The sequence below is a fragment of the Anser anser genome (assembly GCF_964211835.1).
Source record: "Anser anser genome assembly, chromosome: 24".
NCBI lineage: Eukaryota > Metazoa > Chordata > Aves > Anseriformes > Anatidae > Anser > Anser anser.
In genome coordinates this window covers 4578966-4605879 of record NC_139745.1, presented here as the reverse complement: position 1 = coordinate 4605879, position 26914 = coordinate 4578966, and the positions used below count along the sequence as shown (strand labels likewise).

Below are 26914 nucleotides of genomic sequence, written 5' to 3'. Positions count from 1 at the left end.
CTTGTGTTCTTCTCACTTAGCACTCGGGAGACGTGTGAAGAACAGCCGAGCAGGCTGCAGAGCTGTGCAGGTCCCAGGCTGTGCAGGGCACGGATCCTGCTCTGCTCCTCGCCACGCCGAGGGGAGCGGGGCCAGGAGCTGCCGGGGAGCAGGCAGGTGAGAACGGCCAGCACAGGCCACCAGGCTGTTAAATGGAGGAGGACAGGGTTTGGATGCAGACAATTGTGGCGACGAGAACAAAACAGATGGCCAGAGGAGCAGCAGAAGAAAGACACAAAGAGATGGTTTTTGGAGGACCACTCCCCTGGAATGCCTGTTTTGAGACAAAACTAATATGCAAGAGAGCCCCGCGTACACCTGAATGTGTAGGACCACCCAGCCTCACCCCTGGAAAGTGTATTCTCCAAGGTCTCCTATCCTCAATATACTTACACTTAAAAAAACACACATGGAGAAGCCGAACAGTCTGTGGCATGGAGTGCATTTGCTCATGTCTCCTACGTTTTTCTGTTATACATAAAATAAAACTTTACCACAATACAATGAGCTGCCAAGTGCTGACATCTCCACAACTACAGGCATGCTGGACAGAGTTCCCTGTTTCAGAGACTACAGATTAAGTAGGAAATACACTAATGAGACAGGAAACATAAATAGGAGACCATTATACCAAACTATTCAACCTGCTCCTGATGGCTCATTGTCCCACGCAACGCAGATTGTCTGCTTAAAGTGGTCTACATCATGCTGCTCTATGATTTCCTCTGAACACTGCCTGGGAATCCTTCCACAAAGACCCCTTTGTTCGGAAGCACCTACAAAAACAACTTATCATTCTGGATTTTGCTAAACAGTTTGGGTTTGGGAGTTAGAGGTTTTTTGCTTGTTTATTTTTGATCCTAGCCTTTATTAAGCCTCAGAGCTGTGATAGGCTCAGCCTTCTCAGGAGAGATTGGCAACCAGCCCTAAATTGTGTTAGGCAAGATATTTTTTCTGAAATAAGCTAGAAATCGTCAGTTATTTGGACGCTGAGGATAATGCCAGCTTTGTCAAATCATCGGAGAGGTGTGCGGTTGCTTGGGGTTCCTTCTGGATGCATAAAGTGATTAGTGGCTTTGGCAGATATCATTTTGTCTGTCTTTTGCCCTCGTCTGATCATCAGCTCTTCCATCTTGCCCTCGCTAATCAGTTTCTCCTTCACGTAATATTTGTGTTTCTCATCCATCAGCTCACTGCTCATAGTCCAGCTGAAGTTACCACCGTTACTTCCAGAGAGGCGCCTTCGTTTCAGGCTCACTCCCGAAGTCATTCCATCCCATGCTAAAACAACACAGGTGCCGAAACCTGCTGACTTTTTATCATTTTGCCCCAAACAAGAAAACGTACAAAAAGACGGGGAATTGCTCACTTATGTAAGCATCACAACATTACAACCCGCTTTCATGTTTTCTGCACTTAAAAAAAGTGTTAGTCTTACTGGTAAATTTGCTTCCTCTGCTGAGGAGACTCTTTAGCTACCTTGTGTGCACACAGGCTGTTAGGCACTCAAACACGGTATTTAGTCCTGTGCTACCAGCTGGATGTCACGTCTACACCTGCTCTTGGGGCAATCACTGTCATCCAAGCAGCCTCTCTCCTGCTCTTTTGCACTAAAAAAAAAATATTCCTACAACACCCAGCACCCACTGGGTTCCCAGGTCTCACTGTAAAGGTGTGGAACAAAATGTCTGCAGGGCTGTCTGCATGGCAGTGAGGAGGTATCCGTGAGCTGGAATTTAAAGTAAGCATCTAGAATGCTCCAGCATCCATCTCCTCTGTTGTATTTCCTTTATGTAGACACGTCTCTTTTCAAAAAACTCTTACTACCGAAACATGGCAATGTCTACTTGCTGAATGCTGAGGTTTCTGCTTGCTGTGCTGTTCTAAAGCAGCTGATCAGTCCTAGAAAACCAGGGGCACAAACCCAAGTGCAGCTGCCCATCCCTGACCGTGGTAATTAAGTGGTGTGGACATTTGTACTACCCACGGAGCTCAAGAAAGAATACAAGAAACAGGAATCGGCAACCCAGCTCTTCTGTGGGTGAACATACAGCAAAGGGTTTTCTTTTGACATCAACCAGAATTTCAGGTATTGAATAACTGCAATTATAGCAGCAGTAACATGTACGTAACTTGCAGTTGTATTCATACTGCAAGCACTACACTTGATAAAATAAAGTCATGAGACATTAAGCTGTACACTACACTCAGAATATTCCATGCAATGTCTATCACAGGTGCACATGCCTATAGATACATAAATACAACACCAGAACATAACCGCCAGTAACTGTGCTGTGGGCATTCACAAGCAGCCACACAGGTTCCAACACCTCCCCCGAACCCTCCCACTCTCTGAAGGTAACCACGTCTAACAGGCTGCGTTACGGACCTCACTTCATTACAGACCTCACTTCATTACAGACCGCACTGCATTACAGACCGCACTGCATTACAGACTGCACTCCGACACAAACTGACTTCGGTGGGGATTACAGCGACGTTAACATGGTTGCTGTAGTCTAACGACCTGCAGTCTCTAAAGGTATGACGGGCACAGCACGTGATGTATCACTCCTGTTCTCTGAAAGTTAAGGTACCCTGACAAGAAAAAGCTTTGACAGTAACACAGTGTCAGCACAAAGACAGGTGAGTCCTTGCTCACATTCCTGGCCTTCACAGCGCAACCCCAATACCACATAACTCAGAACACAAAGCAAGGGAAGGAAAGAAGCCACCAGAGAAGGCAAGGAGGCAGTCATGGTACTGTTAGTGCCACTCTGCCCCTTCTACTTCTCTAAGACTGGCATCTTCACAAGGAGCCTGACTCTCAGATCTCACACTTGTCTAATTCAAAATCAGGAAAAGTGTGGCCAACAGACACAGTGGTGACAGGCTGTTGAGTATTTTTTTTCCTCATCACTGAAGGGTTCCCTGCTGGTTGTAATCAAGATCCATAAACTCCCAGCGTAAGTCAGTGTGAAAGCTGAGATCTTAGCCTCATTTACTGCTGCTAAATTCAACCAGACGTACACACTCGCTTGTGTTCCGATCCGCTGTGCAAGCCTAAGAACGATGCCCAAGTCACTTGGTTACCTTTCCAGCAGCACGATGCTGTGAAACAAGGCAGGAACTCGAACCCAAGAGACACATAAAAATCAGGCTGGACAAAGCTCTGCACTGAACATACAGTGAAGAAAGATCCTGAACTGGTCTCTAGGGATTAAGCAGAATCACTTAACAGATCTCTTTTGTCTCAACTTACATGACGAAACTTTCAGTTAGCACTTGAGCAAGGTATGACAACAGTCAGAACCTTCCCCCGACAAACACGTACTCTAAAATTCAAGGAATTCACACAGCAATGTAAATGTCCTTTCATTTGCCTTTAAAAAAAGTAGAGTGAAAACACAAGTAAATGTGTTCAAATTTAAATAAATGTAACACTAAGTTTATCTGAACCTACACTCCCTCACAGACAATAAATTAGCTTAGCTTACCTTACAGATATTAATTTAGTTTAGTTAGGGGACAGCTAATATTGTTGCACTGCATTTTTTTTTTACACAAACACATGTAAAGATCAGAACATCTCCTGTTGTCCAATAACTCACTGCTCAGTTAATTGGTTTGTGGTTAGCAAAGTAGCTGTTTCTCAGTGGGGACTAACTGCATACCAGCTATGAACTTGAAGTAAAGCCAATTATCAGCTAGCAGTAAAGAAACAATCTGTAAAACACCTCAAAGAATGCAAATCTTCATTGTCAGCTGCTGAACGGAAATGCACAAATAGAAAGACCTGCCCTAAAATCAGCTATGATACAGGAGCAAGCGAAGTTAAACTCACACACACACCGCGTCTAAAAACAGGGCTGTAAGTCAAACAGACTGCCCTAGCTGTAAGCGGTCCTAACACCCTGCTTTTTACACGCAATACAATTCAGAACAAAAAAAGAGTGGAAGACATTAAGGCAACAGGCGAAGTTTTCTCATATAAAGAAGAAAAATATGTAAAAATCTAGCCTTCCCTCCTCCTCCCAGCAGTAACAGTACACCGAGGAGACAGACCTCCGAATATTTTCTCTCTCATCACCAACAGGATGCCCTGCTGGGTGTAATCAAGATCCACGAACTCGGGGCTTCAGCCAGTGTGAATGCTGCGCTCCCAGGACTGCCGTGCGTAGTGATCCTCATCTCAGAGCTACGCTTGGCATTCCACGCCAAGGCACTGCTTGTCACTCTGGGCTATTGATTCCTATTTCTAGTTTCATTTTTTTGGTTTTATTTACTTCACATTGGTATAAAGTAGTGAAGCCTTCACCTCAGCTTAAGCCATTTATGTTTCAGTAAATACGGAGTGGGTGACTTAAAGCTGCAAGGCGAAAGTGTTGCACAACCAAGGACTGAGAAAAGTACTCTTGTACCTCACAGCTTTCGTTTGTCCTTATCCTCGACTGCCAGAAATTAAGCTTGTTGGATAGAATTCCGTAGGATCTGAACACCTTTTTTTTTGTTATAAGCAATCAAGCTGAAATTTTCATGTTATTTGACAACATTTTACCTGATAGTGCACAGTTGCTTTCTTGGAAAATTCAAGTTTCCTTCTTTATTTGCCACGTACATATCACCGTGGTAATTCCTCTTCTGTATATCAATGATTTTCTTTTACACATTTGTTGTTCATACGTTATGTATATCAAAATGTCATTAAATGCCAGGGCAGGAGCAACAAGATAGCTGTATGTACTTACTCTGTGTGATTAATACTGAATGTAATCTTGCTCGTAATATACTTGTGTAATAATTTTACCTGTAAGTTATTACTAATGGTCTGAATATTTTCACTTCAAATTACCCTGAAGTTGTCATAGCACTTGCTTACTTCTATTATAAGTCTTTCTATCTGTCATCATTTGTCAGTGGTGTCGAGGCCAGAAAATATTTGTCCATATAAAGAAAATTCCACTTATAACAGTAAATGCTTCTGAAGCTGAAATGGTGCATTCAGTATGCTAACTTGAAGACCTCCAAATGTGGGACTCTCTCTGAAATTAGTGCCTGCTTCTTGGTGTGGAGGCATCAGACGTGAGTTTGGAACAAGAGCAAGAATAACATTCACAGTAAGTGCTGTATGTGAGCAACTAAACTACCAAGGCGACCAATTGCACTCACTTCCACGACAAAGCACTCACCGTACCCAGTGCAAGGAGCGCCGCAGCCTTTCCGCCACGCTGGGACTGCAGGGAGCTCCTCCAGATCCCCTCCTGGCTCTTCTCCTCCCAGCTTCACACCAGCAGAGCTGCTCTCTTGATGGTTCTTTTTCACATGCACAGAGTAAGCTTGCCGAGGAAGGCACCATGTTTTCTTCTTTGCTTACGCACAATTTAGCATAATCTGGGTTCTGAGGGAATTAAAAGAAATAAAAATTTGCCTTAGTTTGCAAGGGACAGTCCTTTCCATAATACAATACTCCACAGCAGTGCTTTTGGGAAATACCCTTAAGTTTTCATTTTTCTGCTTTTGCATTTCCAGCTGTCCGTAGTCAGATACATCCCCTCTTCAGATATATTAAGGCTGGTGACTCTTGCTGCCTTTGTGCTAATTTATGTTTGAGTGTTCTGTGATTTATTTGCTCGTTTGAACAACACTGAACAACTAAAAAAACATAAGAATACCTAAAAATAATACTTTTTTTTTTTTAAAGCAGAAATTGTACAAATTAATTCTACCTTGCTATTTGGCTGAAATGAAACCAAGAATTGCAGTTATGACACAGAATTTCTATGCCCTCGTAAGTCCTTCTCAATGCTCACATCATTTATGAGACCTTGTAGTTTGTGAAGTTGCGTTTAAAAACGAAACAAAACAAAAAACCACACCAAACCCCAGAATATATCCACCACTGGGACCTCTTCAACGAGCCCAGCCTGACTCCTCCTGTTCTCTAAGATCATAACTCTTACGCTTTTGATTCCCTTAGTCCTGAAACTATAAAAATCTTCTCTCTATAAGGTCTTTTATTGTTATCCACATAGTCAATAGTGTCATTTTCATTCATATCATTCTGTAGGGAAGTTAGAGGAAATGAACCAGACGGAACAGAGCTATAAATAAGACTCAGCTACGCTGTTCCCAGTGCAGATTCAACAGCATTCTTTTAAAACCACAAAAGTACAGCTTGGGAATGATGGGAAGTTTTCTTCTCACTCGACTTCTCAGATTAGCTTTCATGCGGTGGCCAGTCTTTATTGTTGACTTATGTGAATAAAAGATGCATTTGCTTAAAACTAGCTCTGCGAGCACAAACACCACAGCAGGCACACATCGCGTGTACACGTTAGCTCACGCTTATGAGAAAAATCTCCAGAATCGTAGAGTTCTTAAGCATAAAGGATTCCGCTTAGAATTATTTCTTAATGAAAAGAACCTTTAGGGTAAAGAGGCAAATCTCACAGCAAATGGATTACCATTGGTTTTCTTAGGGGCTTGGCGTGCAATACAACGGAGTGTTTGCTTCACAGCAAGATCGCAATGTATAATGCTGGTACCTTTTTGTGTGAAATCCTGAAAAAAAGCAAGTGCAAAAATCCACAGGCAGTTCTGCTGTGCTGACAAAACACTGCAAATACCAGCTTTATGTAAATCCTTAGGAACAAAACAGGCCTACTGGTGCTCTGCCAGAGATGCAGGGGCAGCGGCTCTTAAAGCCCTCTTGAGCAGCCTAGCACGAGGGAGCAGGGCTGCCCCCCCTCTGCTGGGTGCCATTCATCCTTTGCATTGGGGTAACCGGATAGGTCTTTAAGTTCCAAGGAGCAGGCTGTGCGTAAACAAAGCATTAATGAAAAAGGGAATGTAATGATCTCGAGAGAAACCTGACAGCACAGCTAAAACCACAGGGGAGCAGCAACAGCAACCCTGAGCATCTCACCTGTAATTAAAGTGCCGAGGAGCCCAGGTACCGCTGCTCATTAATATTCACCTGTAGAAATGGAAGACAGGGAGGCAAACATGGAATGCTAATATTGGGTCCATCCTTTCTCCGTACACACTTGCTTCTTCCTCTCCACATGGGCCAGCAGCGTCTCAGAGCTCAGCCAAACCAAACACGACGCGGCCAGCAGCCACAGGCGAGCCGAAGTGGCCGTGTGCTGTGGAACTTTAAGGCAGGGGAAATTCCTGCTCTTGTTAATTTATTCTGTGCTAAGAACTTGGCATCTAAGGATGAGCCTTGTGTCATATCATGCAGCACCGAGAGACACTCGGGAGATGAACAATGTAAAACAGGAAAGCGCTGCTTGTTGCCCAAGGCATGTGGTAGTTTGTTGCCAGTTTATGTTTCACGCAGGTTGGCTCTATTAGCTCCAACAACCTAAAAAATTGAGCAGTGAAGCCCACAGCAGATACCTTTGGGAGCCTCACAGTGCTTCAGGAAGAGACTTCTGGAGACTTAAGTCTTAACTCCAGAAGCCAGCGGGAGCAGCTGCCTAAGCCAAGAGCAGAGAGGTTCCCATCACCAGGCTTCCTGCAGGTTAGGAGAAAGGGCAAAACAGGTTAGGAGAAAGAGATCTGAAGAACACAGCTCTGCACACTCATCCATTTCTGATCACGGAACAAATGCTCGTCTCAACAATAAAACTGCCCCAATGGTGGCAAAACACGCAAGCAGCACACAGGACATTTGTGAAAGGGAAGTGTGGCCCAGGGCAGACAGGCAAGGGGAACAAAACGGGCAGAGCCTGGGGTCTTGGCGGCCTCGTCCCATTACGTGGCAGGATCAACGCCTCCGGCACACAGCGGCGAGCGTCCTGCAGTGAGGACAGGGGGAGGGATGCCCTTGGATATGCTGAAAGCAAGGCCCCCACTGTGCGCACGCAGCCGGGGAGCACCCTGCTGAGGAGTGCAAAGGATATTCAGCGAAGATTTTGCCACCTGTGTCCGTATAAACAACTCCCTGGTTGCTTTATTTTTCGACAGAAAAACCGTGAGGGATGATGCTATGACTGGAAATCTACACTGCCTTTTGAGTTCAAGGATTCTGAATTTTAGTTTTTCTCTTATTACCTCTTTTTATGGGAACTATTAACTGCAATTTAAGCCCAAAATGTTAAAAGCAGTATACAGATTTAAGGATTCTTTCATACCAATTAGAAATAATTTCTAGCTGCACTTCAATGAATAGGCTTTTATCTTTTGTTATAGTGGAAAATCACTTATCCACTGTAGCACAGGGCATCTGCATAGATTTGTTTCTTATTATCTTTAATGGTATTGGCAAATACGGAGTTAACACTTTTCTGCTCAATATATTTGCAGTTGTCGGAATACCAGGCTTCTAAGAAAATTACAAGTTTAAGTATTCAGTTAAACCAAAGTTACAACTTAATTAACATATCACTAGAATATTCAAGGCTGATGTCACCTCGTCGCTCACGCCGCACTTGGGGGCATAGAGGAGGATCCTCTGAATCGACTCACAAGCAACCTAGAAATACCACGACTGCAATCCCTACCTTGCTGGAAAATGCTAACATATGAAAGGCCAATCCAAGATTTAAACAGAGTTTTGTTTCTACTTTTTTTTTTTAAGCTTTAAGCTCTATTTGCACCCCTGTCCTGAATGCGTAACTGCACATACCTCAATAATATAAAGCATCATTGATAAAAAAGGCTTAATTATGTAATAGCCAAATTTTAACTGCTTGTACAGGATTCATGAAAAGCAATGTAAAGTATTCACTATCAGGCTATTTCATTGGTGGTCTTTGTCAAACACCAAGTTTAACCTGAAATGGAGAGTTAAATGATGGATTTTTCCCTGTGATTTCTCCATGCTGTCTCCCTGAATTGTCTAGGCAAGGCAGTTTGTGTGGGCTGTGACCTCGCAGCTCTCTGCAGGCCACAAGATCACGACCTTATGAAAATTGTTTCTCTTTTCTCTGTCACTCTGAATCATATTCTTAGGTTAACGGAGAAGAAATTTTAAAGAGAGTGGTCACCATTTTTGGAAAAACAGTTCAACTATCAGATCAGAACAGGAAAGGCAATTTGCCTAGCATTAGCTTCAACGTATATATCGTAAGATCTTTATCTGCTCTAAATGGCAAACTAAAAAAAAGGCTAAATAGTGGCTTGCTTTTACCAGACATTTCTGTACGACAGCTCACATGGCAGCTTTGGATTCCAGCACCTGGAAGACTTCTACTGACAGAGAAGACTAAATCACTGAGAAAAAGCGGTTTTAGCACGTAGGAAACTCGGGGGTTTAAGCTTCTTTGGAAGTGTCAGCCCACTCACCCGCCTGTGGTCGCTGCCCTGTGTGTGTTGCTCCTGGCCCAGCGCTGCTTCATGTCCACGGATGGCACAAAGTTCTGCAGTGACCAAGACCGTGCAGGTTTGGATCCCGGTCTCTTTCATCCCAGCACCAGCAGAAATCTGGAAAAAAATATACTGATAATAATAATCACAAAAGCTACTAATAATTGGTGCAGTTCTCAAGGTGTCTGCCACCTCAAACAATAAAATCAATGTTTTACACCCAACAGCTCCTTGGAAAAAAAAAAACAAAAAAAAACAAAGAAAAACCTTGGGACACTCCATTAATGTTAATGTAGCTATATTAACAGGATTCGCCCCAAAACCTTTGACTGTATTCTGAAGGGAAAACTTGTATTATCAAGTACTGTTTCTATCTTTATTAGCTTTTTTCTTTATTAGCTCTACTCTTTTTTTTTTTTCAGCTCCACTTCAGTGACTACATATAGTCACAGAAATTTATTTTACATTCAGCCTTTATATTGTTCCCTGGCCATCCCTTTGGGCTGCTTCTAGTATCTCCCTACTTGCTGCTGCAGAATATATTATAGAAGCAATTTTGGCCAACTGCTCCCACAAGAGTGGGCTCTTGTCAATGCGCTGCGTTGATCCAGCCGCATGAAGGAAGGGGACTCTGTTCGTGTCTCCCTCATGCCTGCTGCACGACGCCACCGCAGAGAAATTACTTTCAAATGCTACACTTTGACTGTAGCAACACAACTTTTAGTTTTGTTGCTTTGTTTGCCTTACAGAATTATAGAGATTTCCTTTGGAAGATTAAAACGCCAAGCCTGAAAGAACTCAATCGACTGGAACTGGCTCTCGAATGATCCGGTAAGGACCGGGAACGACAACAGATGCACCTGCAAGCACTGCAAAGCTTTTGCAAAACTTCAGGCCAATTAGGCTCATCCACGCTACTTACGTGCACGAGGAAGCTGCCGACTGAACTGGCTTTGCTCGCTGCCGCGCGCGGACTAACGGGCCGGCAACGCTGCTGCTTCCTGACTGCTCGAACGCGGCAGCATCCCGAGTCTGACCGCGTGGGCTGTGACTCCTGTTCTGCAGCAGAAACCAAGAAATCAGCAGAAACCAAGAATCTGGTACGACCGGAAAACAGGCTGAACTATGTGCAACCGGACTGATATCTGATCAAGAGCCTTATGAACCGTGACAGCAGTTTATTAAATGCTAAATGCAGCGGTAGTCATTTATTTGTTTTTTTTTCCCCACTTTTTCTTTCAAGGTGCATCACCATTTTGTCCAAAAACGGTTTCCTTTTAGCCATACCAACTGTATAGAGTAGGTGAGTCTCAACCTGGTCCACAAACCTGATACACAAAATATTTCATCATTTTACCCTTTTTTTGGTGTTTTTTCCCCCCACGCTTTAATGGGGCTTTAATGCCACTGCTTCCACCTGCTAGAAACCAAGTGCCTTCCTCAGATTCCTCGGAGGGCTGTAATACCAAACTGCACAAAAGGCAGGCTCCTATCAAAACTGGATTGTAAAATATAACGCAGACAGGTTAGAAACATGCAGCTTGCAGTTATAGGTAGAGCAATAACTTACAATGGATACTGCAGAATACACAGAAATCACAGATAATAATCAAGAGATTATCCTCATATGGGAAATCACATTGAATGGGTCTTTCTTTGTCCCCAAAACTATTCAGAGCTGAAAATGTACTGAATAAGAAACATGGGATGTCGGTTTAGAGTGCGTTCCAGTTCCATGACTGGGCGCAGAAGCCTCATAGTTTTGTTTCTCGTTTTCATTTCTAAGTGGTTGGTGTTTGTTTTCATTCTGGGTTACTTTCTGCAGCCTTGCATGCCAAGCGATGACAGACCTCACCACTTCTGGGCCAGGTGGCTATTGCAGCTGCGCAGAAGACGTGAGGCACTTTGCGATGCGCGGCGTGCTGCCGTGCCTCCCCGCTGCCTCGTCGCCGGGAAGGGCAGAGGCGAGCCCGCAGCGCAGAACTCGGCGACGCCGCCGCCTCTGGCACGTTCAGCAGGAGCCAGCGATGCCAAGGCAGGATTATTCCAGCAGGACAGGCTCGTCTGGCTCTCTTCTCCAATAGTACAAGCAAACGGTGAGCCTGCATCATGAGTTTTGTGTTACTTTTATAGAGCTACCCTCCAGGGGCCCACTGAAACTGAGAAGTCTATGGTCAAGATTTTCCATGAGATTCCCAAATGCAGGGGGGATTATCGGTTGGTTAACGCACAAAAAAGTCAACAGGAATTTCCTATTAAATAGGAAGGGGACTGTAGTACTCAGAATACTGTTCTCCTTCAAACACGAGGCTTTGCTGTGCTTTCCTTTCCCCTCTTTTGGCAGGAGAGAAGGCGGCAGCAAACCGGCCTTCAGATGCCAGCAGAAGGATCCTGGGGAGGAGACATAAATACTTGTCCTGGGACAACTCCTCAGAGCTCCATATTTCTTTTCAATAACAACAAGGGAATTTTTTCTTATTGATTGCTTTTTGCAATCGAGCTTACCAAATAGAACTTCCCTCAAATGATTCTTCCAGCTAACCTGATAGAAAACTAACCTTGTTATATTTATTGACAGAACATTGAAATAAATATTATAGGTCTAGAGGGAATGTTTCAGTCCATTGATTTTTCTTTATTTTTTTTAAGGAAATAACAAATGCACCATATTCCCCTTGGCATATTATGCTGGGAATAATCTGAAAAAATGCTTACCTTGTTCAAAATATGTCTTAAAAACTCCTTCCGTTTCCAAAGAGCAGGCACAATTGTGAATAAATCTTATCTCGAGCAAACAAGCAATTTGCAATCTTAACTGTTTGCAAAATTCTCCTTCTGTGATTGTTCAGGAAATTAAAAGAAACCAGTTCATGCTTTTATCTGAAGCTCTGAGAAGATGTCAAGTTTTGGGGAATGTATTTTTTTTCTCCAGAAATAGCTAGGGCTGAGAATCAGCTGTTGATAGTTTAATACACCTCATTGAATCTTCCAGTATCCTTCACTACTTGCTCCTCTTATACTGCTTTTTCCAAGGCTTGTGGCCAAAATGGCAGGATTGTTCAACTTGGCAGGGTGAGAGCTGGATGGTAAATTTGAGAATTTGGGAGATAAGGAGGAGAGGGGTGCAATGAAAAAGTGCTGAGGTGCCGCTGAAAACAGGGGAAGAAACTTTAAAATCTACGTGAAGAGCTATAGGTCTGAAGAAAAACACACGAAGCTAAGAATTCTGCTCAGTTTTGCTAACTATTGTATTTGGTATGAAAAAGCCGTTCCCAAATAATGCAACACCCAGATGCTTAGTGAAACTGTCCCTCTTCAACAGCACAAAGCGAGGAGCCACTACACACAAACAGCCACATGGCTTCTCCTGCAGGATTTACAGGCAGCACGCCGGGCTTCAGTCAAGGAACCTCCTAGGGCAGGTTCTCTGACTTCCTGAAGACAATCGTCTGAAATAATCTGAGATGATAAATGCAAATGTATTACAGTGCGATGCCACAAAGCTCCCCAAACACTGTCACTTCCATTAGCCATACAGCCTGACGGTACCTATTTCACTAAGAGGACCAAAAAAGACACTAATTTTTTTGGAGGTTTTCAAACCTGAAACTAGACCTTGGAACTGGAACAAACCGAAAATAAAGGATTCTGCAGCCAAAGTCGAAACGTGAAAGCACGCTACAGAAATGCTACAAGCTGCATCTCAATTTTATTTACCTAGGGGGTCCTTCACCAAGTCAAAATCATTGCTAAAATTGTGAGGAAGCTTTCTGTGATTAGAAGAGCAATGCCGAGTCTGAGCACAAAGAGCATACCATTACGCTGCTCCCACAGGACCACCACGAACCTCACGTGTACGTGGCTGCCAGCTAAAGATTGCTGCTACTGAGAGGAACTTACATCTTGCCAGGGGTTACATCCAGCGTCTCCTACGTGGACATTCGGTAGAGCTGCTTTGTACGCCAGTGAAAGAAAGAGACGTGAAGCCTTCTGGATAGCATCTGCTCATGAAAAAACAAGGGATTCTTCTCGGCTCTGTTCACCTTTAAAGCTTTATTTAGTACGGGAACAAATGGAGAACAGCATGGTCGCTGTTTCTAAAACCCTTTCTGGCTCCTTCAGTAAAGGATTACAGTCCTTATGGGCAGTAGTCACACTTAGTGCATCCAATTTTTGAGCACAAACTATCAGTATATAAGAGTATAAGGTAGCCTTGGTAAAAACAGAAGGCCTTCGGCACTTGTGTGTGGTCTTTTAACAGCTCTATCTCCTGGACTACCTAATAAAGTGAAGTGGTATAACCAACTTATCCTCCGGACCTTGCACACTGCCACCTCGTGGTAACTCAGACCCACATTGTGGAACTACCCAAGCCCCAAACACTAAACATCCTATTAAAATTTGAATACGAAAAGGCAGCAGTATTTCCTGGCATCACCTCCTGGAAACATCAATGAGCCAAAATAAACATGTAAGTTATACAAACCCTAGTGCTGCTTTCTCCTTTAAAGGAACTGCTCCTGTTCCATCACGTAGCAGCTGGCTCGAAAGACCAACTCACAAATTTCAGGCTCTTCCATTCACTGACAGCATCTGTTACGCTGAGGGCCTGTGAATTCCTACAGCACCACTCACAACAGACTTGTTCTGTACACTGAAAGGTTGGCCATCATGTAAAATGCTGTCTTAGTTAAAGCTACATTGAAGCAAGGCAGACAAATGACTTTTCCAAGCTCCCACGTGTGTCGAAATGGAAATAGGGAACACCGGAGCTGACTGGGTAACGTTTACACCAGACCAAACCTGTATTAACCACGCTGCATCTGAAGTCTTCTCACTGGAATACAGGCAAAGCACTTGCTTGTAAGAAAAGGGGGGGAAAAAAGAGCAGGAGCACCTTTAGGGAAGCGAAAACTGAACGTTGCTACATCTCCCAGCACACGAAAATGTCCTTCTGAGGCTGGGCCAGCACCTGGTGCTTGCTGTGCTTGCAGAGCAGTGGCACCGTGCTGCTGGTGCTGCTCCCGCAAAAGGGGGGCAGCCAACATGTTTTATCTGCACGATGCTGTGCCCTGTGTCATACTAAGCCAGGTACCTCTGGATGTGGATTTCACTCTGCTTGGCTCCCCAGACCACGCTCTGCACCACCATATCACACATAACCAGCAGTGCAGCCCCTTTGTACGTAAAGAACAGCTGCTAGTGACGCCTTGGTGACATCTTAACATCTGTGAAACTGTGAAATACCAGGACTAAAACTCATGCAGCAGACTGGAGAGCTGTCCCAAAGCGGTCTGGCCCAGTACCAGTGCCAGTAGCCACAACAGCAAAATCAGAAAGTATGTGAGAGGGAACACTGCAAGCCAAGCTAAAGCTGCATACGCTGCGTGTCTAACAGAGTAATAGCACCCACTCGAGAAAGACCACAAAAACCACAGAAACACTGTTTTGCCCAGATGCTTCCCCATCTCCTGCAACCAGTGCAAGAACATCCTAAATCAGAGGCAGCGTCTTTTTGCTCAACGGCATTCCATGGATTTTTCCTACAGGAATGTGTCCACCCGTTTTTGAAAACACACGGACTTTGAAGTGAGGCAGATGAGAGGACAGGTCCTCAGCTGGCGTGGATTGGCGTGGATTGGCATAATCCCACGGAGTCCACCACAGATACACAGGTCTGCAGCTGGCGGGGAGCCGGGCCAGTGTGTTAGACAAAGAGAATTTGCACTCTGTGTGTTAAAGAAAGAGCTGTGCGACAGCACCACTTTTGCTACTTATTTAGCCAAGCTTTTCCATACTGTCTTATTCCTTTGCATCTCAAAGGTAATTCACAAAGTTGTTCAAGTGATAAAAAAAAAAATAATGATCATCACTTTTATTTTATATTTTGAAAATGTAGCGCGAGGACGAGTCAAATATTTTTTGCAATGCTTTCCTAACAGTAGTTTTGGGGTTACGCAAATTTGGACTTGCACACGGACTTAATCACACTGCCGTACATTTTGCTGTCCAGAACCTTGAGTAATTGGCAGCACAAGGCAACCTTGTGCAACACAAAACCTTCTGCTGGGCCACCATACTGTGAGACCATGGAGCTGATAGCTCACCTACCCAGGAGCTGACAGACTACACTGAAAATTGGAAAAAAAAAAAGAAAAAAAAAAAAGGAAAGGGGGAGGGAGACAGAGAGAGAGAAATACATTTTTAAAGATAACCTGGAGGCAAATATAATATTTATACTTATTTATCCTCACAGCACAATCATAAGCCCCAAAACATGTCTAATGAGGTGGAATTGCAAAATGGCCATGAGTCCTACTTACTTGGCTTCTCAGTGGTCTCTTAGCAGTCACATGGATCCGTATTTTTCAACTATGTGACTGCTGCAGGCAAAACTCCTCTAAGTAAGAGTGAGAGTCACAGCAAGTCCTTAACTCCCAGTGGTATTCATCCACAAAAATGCCAACCTAGGAAAAATGAGAAGACGGGAAAAAAAGTTGCAGGGGCAATTAAACAGAGCAGCCTGCTGCACTTGGCGCTTGGTTCACACCGGTGGGGTGCTCTCTGCCCAAATGAACTTTCATTCACAGCCTTCCAGTTGGAATGGCCTCAAAACCATGAGCACAAACCATGAACGTGGAAGAAGTGAAAACATGGCAGGAAGTTCTCCTGTGTCACTGGCGAGGAGCTAGCCCAGCCAGGTCACCGCTGTGTCTCCCACCTCTCATTTAGCAGATTCCAACCTTGTTTCAGTCCCTTTTTGAAAGTACCTGGGACCTCTTACAACTCTGATTTTTCCGCTGCTGTACTCTAACCTGGACACAAGTCGGTTGCTGAGCCACAGCTGCCGGATGTCCTAGGGCAATCAGTTATCCTTCATGGTTTCCAAAAGATGGTCCCAGCTTCCCAACATGCTCAAAACATTTCCTTTTGTCTAAACGTCCTGACACTTTTTTTCAGATACCTAAATATCCATTTTTAGTCAGTCTTCACATTACTTTGGAAGCAAAACCAAACTACACACAAAGAAATCAGGTTACCTGTAGGTACCGTGATCTTTGGCCCTACAGCAGTGTGGGGATCCGAGACCTAAGCACCACCTACGTGACACCAAAACAGTTTGCTGTGGTTCTCAGCAGCTGTGGCTTCTAGCAAGAGCCAAGAACATTGCTGCTGCTCCAGAGCATTTGGAGGTGGTCACAGACAGGTCCAGCTCCCTTGGTGTAGGCACTGGAACTGGGGAAGTACAGCTCGAAGATTAGATGTGTAGATTAAATTAGCTCTGTATGATCAGATCTTCCCTCTCCGAACAACTAGGAAATTCTCAACATTCTCACCTATTTTTAAATGAGTTTTCGGGCAGGTTTAGCTCTGCAATTCCGATGCTCTACGTACAGGCACCACACAGCTTGCAGGTGATGCTCTGTGGGTACGTACGTGTGTTCCCAAACCCAACTTTCAAACGAGGAACCAGAGTCAGAAAGAAGGGGGAGTAACTTTCAGAATCTGGCCACAGCAATAACTCCCTTACAACCCACGGCAGTCCGCTTTGCAGGCTGAAAGTAGAAGCATAAAGGAAAAAATCCAAACCCGCAGCTAGCGAAGTCACTGACAGCTTTACCTGTTATTGTTTGAGTGTCTTCAGAAACGGCTCTCAAGTCTGATCCTGCCGTGACATCTGGGAAGTCCCCAGGGGCTGCAGCTCTGACAAACTGTCAGCGCCGCGGACACCCCAATTCCAGCTGCAGCACCGCAGGTGCTGAGCGGCGGCGGCGGGGGCCGCGCTGCTCTCGGCATCCCGCACCACGGGCTGCGTGTCACGTACCCTTCTTGCGCTGCAATCTTTGTTACAGGTTCATCTATTAAAAAAAAAGAAGAAAAAGAAAATGATACCCAGTAAAGGCAGTGGAAGACGGTGCGAAGCTACTGCTTAAACTCTCGCATGAATGGCTCGTCCACGTTTACTCGGGAAAGAGCCTGAGATGATGGAAAGGGATCCCCAGGAGGTTCCATGTCACAACGCCGTGCACCGAAAAGCTGCAGCCTCATCTCCATTTCCACGCAGCCTCGCAATTAGGTTTTGTAATCAGTAAGCTTAATACCTTTTAAAGTTTCTCTGATATTGCAGATTTCTGTTTCCTAACGAATTTATGAGCCTTTCTTGTGAGACACCAAGAATAAACATTATCCTTTCTCTTTGGAAAACAACAACAATGTTCTCTCTGAACACCATTTATAGATATCTATGTAACTGAACAGTAAAGCTAACAGAGAACTTGCACCGTTCCGATATGAAGATGATTTGGTGCTGGCTTGGATGCCTGTGAGCTGTGAGATGACCTCCAACTGCTAACCCAGCCAGAAATCAGGTGCTGCTCAGTGATATTTGTAATTAAAGAAATGTTGAACTGTTTTGTGGGCTATGACAAACCAACCTCTTCCATTTATTTGTGATCTCCTGTAGCAAACAGAGTAACTACAAGGCTGGAGCCAATAATTCAGCTTAATCTTCTTGATTCATTCACTGTGTCTTTCACTTCTAAGGCATAATTTCAAATCTAGCCCAGACCAAAGTGACAGAAAATCTTTGTGATCTGAGTCACGGGAAAGGTCACGCTTAAAAAGAATTTCCTAAGCTTTCGTCTGATTTGAACCACAGCAGCCCGTAATGCGGAGTAACAGAGCCACGGCATCGGCACCCACCAAGCCTCCCGGTGTCCTTGATCTCCCCGTGCAGCACAAGGTCACTCCCTGGGATCCCGGGCATCTTGCAGGGAGGAAGGCACGCGCGGCCCCGCTGCAGACACAAGCCCGCTTGTTCTCAGGCGCCTCCTCGGCTGGCCTCGTGACAACCGGACGCTTCAGTGGGGCTCGACGCTGGCTGCGCGCACTCGCCCGCTGCTTCCCAGGCACTTTAGAGGCCCTCGTGCACTTAACTTGTGACATTACCACCTGTGTCTGGGGAGCTGACCTTTTCAAGCCAGCGTGGCTGGCAGCTGCGACACAGGTTACATCTCCTCGGTGCAGAGCCCGTGACAGTCACTTGACCCTCCTTAGCAGCAAGCGAACGCATTGTCTGCGGACAGAAAGGGGAAAATGAAGTCTGCTCTGCGGATTCCTCACCCTCCGCACACCGAGCCATTTATCTTCGCCTCTGTGCCCCACGTACAGTCATATTTATGTACCTGTGGGGGCCGTAAGGAGCTTGTTTATTATTTGTTTTCATTTAATGATCTCTGTCATTCTCCCCCAGGAATACCCATATGCACTATGCAAATCATATTAAGCCCTTGGCAATAGTGAGAATGCCTTGAGCAGTAATATCTCGTACATTAGCTCTTTGAATGGAGGCAACTTGGTTACTGAACCAAGCCCTCGCTGCGCTCCCCCCGGCCAGCTCCATTTGCTGATGGTGTCGTTCCCCCCCCACTCAGCCCCTTCCAGCAGCTCACCGGGGCTTGCTCCAGGCTCCTCGCCCCCAGCACTGAGGCTGCTGGTTCCCAAACTGGGGTCTGTGACACCCCATCGCTGCAGAAGGCAGGCTGCTTTGCATGCTAAGTGCTCTCAGAGTCACCCCAGGAGAAAAACCAACCGAACACTTCTTCTGGCAACTGTCTTCAATTTAGGCAGGGACTTTGTTTGGGTGATACGGACGTTGTATGGTCACGTATCAGGAGCAAGATGGTAGAGGGAGAGGTCAGCAAACCATAATTAACCCCTATGATAAAAGAGCATCAACACTATGGGGAGAAAGCGTGAGAATCGACGAGAATTCCTGTTCTCTAACTGCAGCACTGCAGGAACTGAGGGGTTAGGTGATTGACCCTGAGACTAGAAATCCGTGTTTCCTGGTAATGACTCCTCTCTAACCTCTGCCAGCCTACTTAACCTTCCGAGACCACATTTTCATATCTGTGATACGAGGATGAAATTCTTGAGTCACCACCGTACAAATCTGGGAGGTCTGAATTGCAAACAAAAACATGATCGTAATAAGAATCACAGCTTTTGTTAAGGGAAAAATGTGATGTTTCTCATAACCCCTTGTCACAAGCTTTAGAATCCCCAGAGTCTGAGTGCCTTGCTAGAAGTCAGGTCTAACGAGTCAAACAGAGCTTTCAAATGCATTATTTTGAAAATATATATTACATTTCAACTTATCCTTCATTATCCTTATCCATGTCTCCTTTTAGCTCGCTGTATTGCTGCTTTGCTATTCTAGTCCACATGATCTGCACTTTGATTAATTAATTTATTCTGATTATTTAACTCCTTTTTCATTTTTCCATATTCTTCTTCCTTGATTTTTCTTTGCTTATCTCCCTGTCAGTCTTTTCTTTGTATCTCTTTCTATTTCTGCTCTCAAGTAATTGTTTTTCTTTTCATCTCCGCTTCTTCCATTTATTATCTTCATATATGGAAAAATATACACTAATACCTCCAGGGAAAATAATCCACAATGCAGACACTCAGTGAGAGAGGAGATCCAAAGAAGCTGCAGCGCTGAAAGAGATCTAGCCGAGACAGCAAACCGAAGATTAGATATGGTTTTGCAAGAAGATACGGCTACAGAAAAGGCTAATGAAATCTTGTCAACATATGCAGAGGCATCACCTTATGTTACAGACCAGAGGGACTTAAATCCGACCTTACAGGGATTTCTTGTTAGCTCGTATGGAATGCTGCATTAGTTTGTGCGTAATGTGTTGCCTCAGTAATACACCTGTCTGTCCAGGTATTTCTGTAGACCAAGTCACCAATTCTCACTGCAGAACCGACACGGGAACGCAGAGGATCAGCAGAAAAACAACGAGCTGAAAGGACAACTGCAAAAAAATGATGGGAAATGCAGAACGGCACTCTTAGCTTAGCCAGGAAGTGGTTAAAGAGCTCACAAATAAGTGGTAAATAAAGGACATATCTGATTATCAAGGAGGAGAAATGAATTTTCACACCATGAATGAAGAGATAAAATGAAACCAGGATAACCTAGGTTAAATTTAATGAAAACTTGAGGCTGTGGACTAGTCATTCAGATGAGAGGGTTGTAAGATGCATCACTTGGGGCTTTAATGGCAAGAAACAGACATACAGTTTTGCGTTTTTGTTCTAATTGTCCCCAAGCAGGTGCTGAGATGCTGTACTTCAACAACTCTGCCTGCCCGCACAAACTACAGAAAGAGGAGCTGATGTTCTAAGTGCCATGAAATGGGGGAGAGAGTTTTCTGCATGCTTCTATTAGAAATGGTAATTTTTAGTTTAAAACGCACCCAAATATCAGAACCTCTCTCCAAAACGATCAAGTCAACAAGTGCCTGATGCCAGTGAGCTTCTTCCAGATTCACTCTCACAGAAAGCAAACAGTGAAGCCACGGAAGTGTCAGCATGATCTTCCACTCAGCAGCAGTAAGGTTTTGGGAGATGCATGTTTTCGCATGTTCAACCTTGGAACATAATGAGCTTGATCTGCTATCTGGCCACGCTGCAAGTCAGTGTTAATAAAAATATACTATAAATAATTAACAATAATTTAAATATTCATATGTTGTTGGGGGCAAGGCCTTTTATCAGGCAGTTGAGGATACATTAGTGAACCATGATATATTTCACCGAGGTTAACTTTACCCTAAAAATGCTACCCTAGTGCATAGAGTAATAAGGTATCAGAAAGGCCTCCAGACAGTTTGCTAATATATAACTACAATATTCCTACGTGATGAGCTACAGTTTCATAAATGGTTGATGCATATGAGTAAGCTTTAAAAAATATTGGAAGCATTAATTTCATTTGACTAATGCTGATACCATGCATTTATACCTTTTTTTTTTTATAAAGCATTCTTTCTTTTTTTTTATCCAGGAAAGCGATTTTTCTTCCACAGTATCTGAAATGTCACCTCAAATTGTCACTTGAAGGTAGAATTGCTCCTGAGCCAAATGATACTGTATATAACTGCAAACACCATCTCCCCCAGGTGAGTTCAGGAGCTCTGGTTTCCTTTTCTGTAAGTGCTCAGATACGTGGCTTTGCCTCCAGAGCTGAACAGAAAGCCAGCTTTGAGCGCATGCTCTCCTATCCATATGCACATGTAACTTGATATTAACATGATCCGTACCCACACAGTGATAAAACTAAGCAAAAAGGCCTTTGTCTAAATATAGAAGTGATGCTGGAAAAAGCTCTGCAGCCCTCCCTCTGCACGCAGTTGTGCGACGAGCCTCCTCTCCCCAGGCGAGTTTGCAATGCCGACAACGGGCTGGATTCAGCGGTGCTATTAACCCCCCACTACAGCGGAATAAGAAAATGCTCCTAAGTACTTTGAAAAAAAAAAACAAGCAACAACACAGAATGAGGTAACAGTTAAATTAAAAAAATCTGAAATACAGAAAGTACAGTTGTACAAACGGGAAAAGTCCCTGTTCCAACAGCATCGGAGGTTCACCTGCATTTCTCATCTCTAATATCGACTACTTGAGCTTTTCTTGTTCAACGGACAGGCTGCTGCTGCTCGGTTTATGTGAAGCTTCTTGCCTGGAGTACACAGGACAGACTGAGTAGGGAGGGAAAGGAGGCACGGTCAGCGAGGCCACCCCGTGATACCACCCAACAGCTGGCTTCTGAAAAAACAAAACAAAACAACAAAAAAAACAAATTCAGTTGCTGAAATCATTTCGCATACTGAAAAAAAAAAGAATTCTTTATAGTACACTTGCAGAGAGGGTGAGCAGCAATAGATGCAATCAGGTTTCCAACACGGAAATTAATCACAAATGCCATCTTTAACTGATTTGGCAGGAGTGGTCTGGTGCCACTCAGCACCACCACTCGGGCCCCTGACACCTGGCAGCTGTGTGCTCGTGCCCTCATCCTGCAGATGAGACTTACGGCCAAATTAAAAAGTTTGCAGTTCTCGCTTCACTTCAGGAGGGACTTCACTCACCTCTTTCAAGTACATCCTACTTGCTTTAGTATGAAATTAAATACCTGCTCTTCATGCAAATGGTGCCAGTGTCCAAGAGGAGCTAAAATGTGATTGGAATTCGTTCAGCTATTGGATGCATTCACACTGAAGGGCTCGAGCTGACCTTTCCAGAACAGCTCGTACCAGGAATACAGATTCAGGGAGACCTGGGTTTCCTTTCCCCTCCGTTTATTCCACGGTAAGACCCAAGTGCTTTGACCCCCCGCACAGCACACAAAGCATTATTTTTGCAATTAAGTTGCAAACGAGCAACGCTTACAAGAAGCATTCAAAGCATCCCAGGAACTGGGTCGTTTTTCCCCCTTATCCTGCGAGTAAAGCAGCAGAAGAGCTCTCACAGAGCAGGCAGAAGGCAGAGCTCGCTGCAGAACAGATGCCTCCACTGCTGTGTACCTGGGGTCATCGCGACCACTTGGCACCGCTCCACAAAACCCAACCGGGGACATCAGCTCCCGTCCAGGAACAGACACAAGTCTTCTCCCCTCTTCATTCCCAATCGCACATTTCCATTGATTTTAGTTGTTCTGAATTAATTCCCAGCCAATCAACAACTAAACAAAGGAGCAGCACACCAGACAGCAGGTTTTGTGCTTCCTTCCTAACCTCATTCTGTGCCCCAGCACGTTCAATCAGCACGTTCCCACTCCATGCCTGCAGTGGGAGAGTGCTTCAAGCTTTGCACAAAGGAGAGGGAAAATCTAGGTTTCATTCCTAAATTTGCCACACTACTGGGGCAAAGCACTGTCTGCCCCAAACAGCCCGTCCATATAACGGGAATAACTAAACCAGCCTCCGACAATGTCAATTTGTAAGGTGTTTTCAGATCGCTGAATGACCAACACTATGAAAGAACACAGCACACTACTGCAAGGTGGCAAATCCCAGGCATACGGATAGACAAAAGTCATGTTTGTATTAGAAACAGAAGCAAGAAAGGAGGAGCGTGTTGCTTCTCTTGCCCTACCAGACGCTTGTTCCAGGTGCCAGAAGCTCCCAGCCATCCCCTGAGGTGGGCTTGCCTTTCACTGAATTCCTAGTTTTTACAAAGTAAGTGGGTTCAGGAATCTTTATAATCACGTACAGAGCATTTCCAAGTTCATCTCCTGAACCTGGGACACACCCTAAAAGTCACCTTCCTGATACTGAGAACCTGTGCTCAGTCTGCCCCGTTGTAATTACCGGGCAGCCGCTGCCTCGGGATAAATCTAATAGACTTTTTGGCACTGTCAGATTAAAACTTACCTATCAACTCACTGCAGTGCTTTAGCTCTCCCTAAATCTGTACTTGGGAGAGAATTTATGACCAGGAATTGCATTTTGCAAAATGATTAAAGTTACCAAACATCCATAAAAAGTTGTAGTAGTAGATATCATTTTTTTGAAAGTCTGCTTAATTTATGAGAGGTGGAAGGTTTATTGTCATTTAGAGTCCATGGTGATCCAGCAATTTAGCATTTTGCTGAAGCTGTACACAGCTGCTTTCTCATTTATGATTTTTACATGTTTTTAAATTGCCATGTTTGCATCTGGGGGCGTCAGCAGGCTGGGAAGGGGGCAGGGAGAGCAGACGGTGCTTGGTGTTCCCTACCCTGCCCCGACAGGCGAAGCGGTCTCGCTCCTCCACCAAGACTGTGAGCTACACAGGGAGCTTCAGCGCTTGCTCTGAAGACGGTGTCTTCTCTCTCTCTCTCACCGACAGTTCCGAGTACAATAAAATTAATCACGGATGTAAATTCCTCTGCTGCAGGTCCGGGCTTGGAGATCCTCCACGCGAGGACAGTGACCTGCCATGTTAGCACAGCCGGGAGCGCTGCCGTCAGCCCGCTCCCAGTAAACCCCAGCCGGTGACCTGTGCGTCCATAAAGCAGGGCCCCCTAGCCCTGCGGGGTGGCTTAGCCCCATCCTCCTGTCGGAAGACATCAGGGAATAACAGCCCCGCATCGATGTTCTTTACCCACACTGCGGAGAGCTCAGGAAAGGAAGGTGTCCATCATCAACTGCCCACCGTCCCTAATGAGCTGCACGGGATGTAAAACAAACCCACGTCGTGGTGCCGGGTTCTCTGTGCAGGGGATGCAAGTTTCCAAGAGGACAACCGCTCCCTCTTTACAAGCTCAGGTACAGCATCAGAAGCCTTATGCAACTCCAACTGCGTTCTTCCAGTCATCCTGACAAGCTTCCTCGTGGCTTAAGACTTCACCCCCTTAGATCCCTTCCCGTGTTCTTGCTCGCGATCTCCCATCACTTACCTCTCAGCTCACGTCCGCCCAGGTGCAAACACTTTGAAGCCTGCAGGGGGAAGCATCCCAACAGCCCCCTCGGAGGTGCGTGGCTGGGGGCACCTCTGGGTCCCTCCGGGAACTTAATCCCGCACGGAGGGCGGCTCCTCTCCACTGTAAGGCAAATCCATCCTGAGCCTTCAATGAACTTTGACAGAGACCTGGGGAGTTTTGATTAAACACCAATTAAAGCCCCCAGAACCGTGTCAAAGAAAGAAAACAACTGAAACTGAGTCAGAGTGAACGCTAGACGTAGAAAACTTGCCTGTGCCTGCTTGGACGATGCTTATTTGCTCTCTGCTGCTCTACAACCTTTACTCCCATTTGCAAACTGAGCCAGCTGCAGACCTGAGATCGGCCACAAGCCCTCTTGATCGCCGTCCACGTGCTCCCAGCTGCTCTCCGTACAGCTCGCAGCCTGGGAACAGTCGAGGCTCTGACAAGCACCTGCACCACGCGCTCAGCAACACCGCACCACCGAGATTTCCAAGGTCAACCCAACGCGACACACGGATCTCCGCGCTGGGAGGTGTGCACGGGGATGCCTCGTGTCTCTCTAGCCTGCTGTTATCAATAATTCCTTTACCTTTTTCTTTGTTGGTGGGTTGTTTTGTTTTTTCAATTTTGTTTTTCATTTTACAAAGCTAGCCTTCTGTTTGTAAGCGAAAACTAATTAAAGACATTTTGATTTATCTTTGTAAGAAAGCCAGTCTGTCCCCCTTGAGCGTTGTAATTTTCCAGCTTAATTGAATTCTACACCGTGTTTATGATGTAATTTTAAGAATCCCTAAAAACAAACTCGAAAGGCTCTTTTCATTAATTTTGAATTTCTTCTGCAACAGGCAGCGTTTTATCTACGGAGAGGGCTGGAGTTCCTGTCAATTGTAATAAAATCCAAATGCTTCTTAATAACTGGAGTGAAGTCAAAAGGAGCCACAACAATGAGGAATTAGAGATTAGCAGCTGTAATCATGGACTAATTGAAACAATAACCTATTAACTGGTGTCTTGGCGATCCTTGCAGACACAGGAAGCTGTATGTAACCGGAGCTGGCATTACTAAGCACATAGACTTGTCCTTCTTAATGAAATCCTTGTCTTGCCAGGAAGAGACCTCACACTTTCCCTTTCAGTGAGAATACTCAGAGTAATGAGGACTTCCTAAGTGCGTATGAAAATATTAAATGCTAATCACTGGCATTTAGTTAAGTTTCACAATTAGGAGCACATTTTGAGCTAAAGAACTACAAATTCAGCTTTTTTTATTATTTAATACAGCTTAGCTCTGCAGCTTTACCATTAACACTCACAGAGATGCGAACTCCTGCTCTGTAAACAAATTATTTTGTTGTCCGAGTTTGTTTCCAAAGTAGGTAGGTATCATATCATTAAGACGTGGCATGTTTAAGTAACTAAATCAATATTAATAGAGTGAGTAGTAACATGTCAGCTTCAGCAAAGGGAGCCCTTGGGAAGGTCACCCCTGCTGAGGGTGCCCACCACCACCAGTCCCTCCCAGCCGGCAGCACGGGGCCGTTGGTGGTGCGAGGGAGCTGCTGCCTTTGCGGAGCATCCGCTGCAACGCAGGGAACGTTTGGCACCTCGCAGAAACTGGGCACGTGCCCTCCCTTCATTCAGCCCGGCAGCAAGGCAGATGTTTGCTGAACATACACAGCTCGTGCCCTGACCCATGGCAGAGGTCTGCAGCCAAACAAGTCACTGCAAAACTCCATCTCGATATCGAAATTATAAATATTACCTGGGAAAAATACGGTATTTGTTGGCTAATGCAGCCGGCACTGCTAACCTCCAAAAATAAACAAACCTTGGAAATAAAAAGGGGGGGAAACTGTAAACGTTTACCTCAATAATACCAGAAAGGAAGGCAGCACCAGCACAAGCAGTCCTGCAGAGCATCCGTGCCGTAGTTGACAGGCTACCGGCCCGAAATCTGGAGAGCAGAGCAGTATGTGATGTAAATGTTGTCCATCATAAAAATCAATGGGTCCTTTGCTAAGTGGTCAATATTTATTTAGCTTTAGCATTGTTTAATTCAATGCATCAATTAAAGATAGTGTAATGTCTGATTTGGTCCCAAGCTGCTGTTTCTGTTTGTCGTTACCTCATCTGTTTGATATCACTCATGTCTTTAAGTCCCTGCTCTTTTGTCCCCTTGCATAACTCAAGGACAGGAGTAATTGACGTGAAACTTTTAAAAATTAATTTCACCGCATATGCCACTAACAGAGAGTGCAAGTCCTCAGAATCATTTATAACTTCATGGTGATTGGCCCTGAC

At 44.8% G+C, this 26914-nt stretch overlaps 1 protein-coding gene across 1 annotated transcript in view; it reads right to left on the bottom strand.

Annotated features, from left to right (window-relative positions):
* Nucleotides 1–26914, bottom strand: part of LOC310885986 (uncharacterized protein) — a 190200-nt gene continuing 163286 nt past the window's right edge. Inside the window, exons 21-29 of the mRNA XM_083809968.1 lie at nt 26480–26567; nt 21798–21972; nt 16976–18430; nt 10277–15821; nt 9334–9471; nt 7444–7561; nt 6968–7018; nt 5237–5440; nt 1–184 (exon numbers count right to left, since the gene is read on the bottom strand). The gene's annotated coding sequence lies outside the window, so the exon portion shown is untranslated. The remainder of the gene's footprint in view (nt 185–5236; nt 5441–6967; nt 7019–7443; nt 7562–9333; nt 9472–10276; nt 15822–16975; nt 18431–21797; nt 21973–26479; nt 26568–26914) is intronic.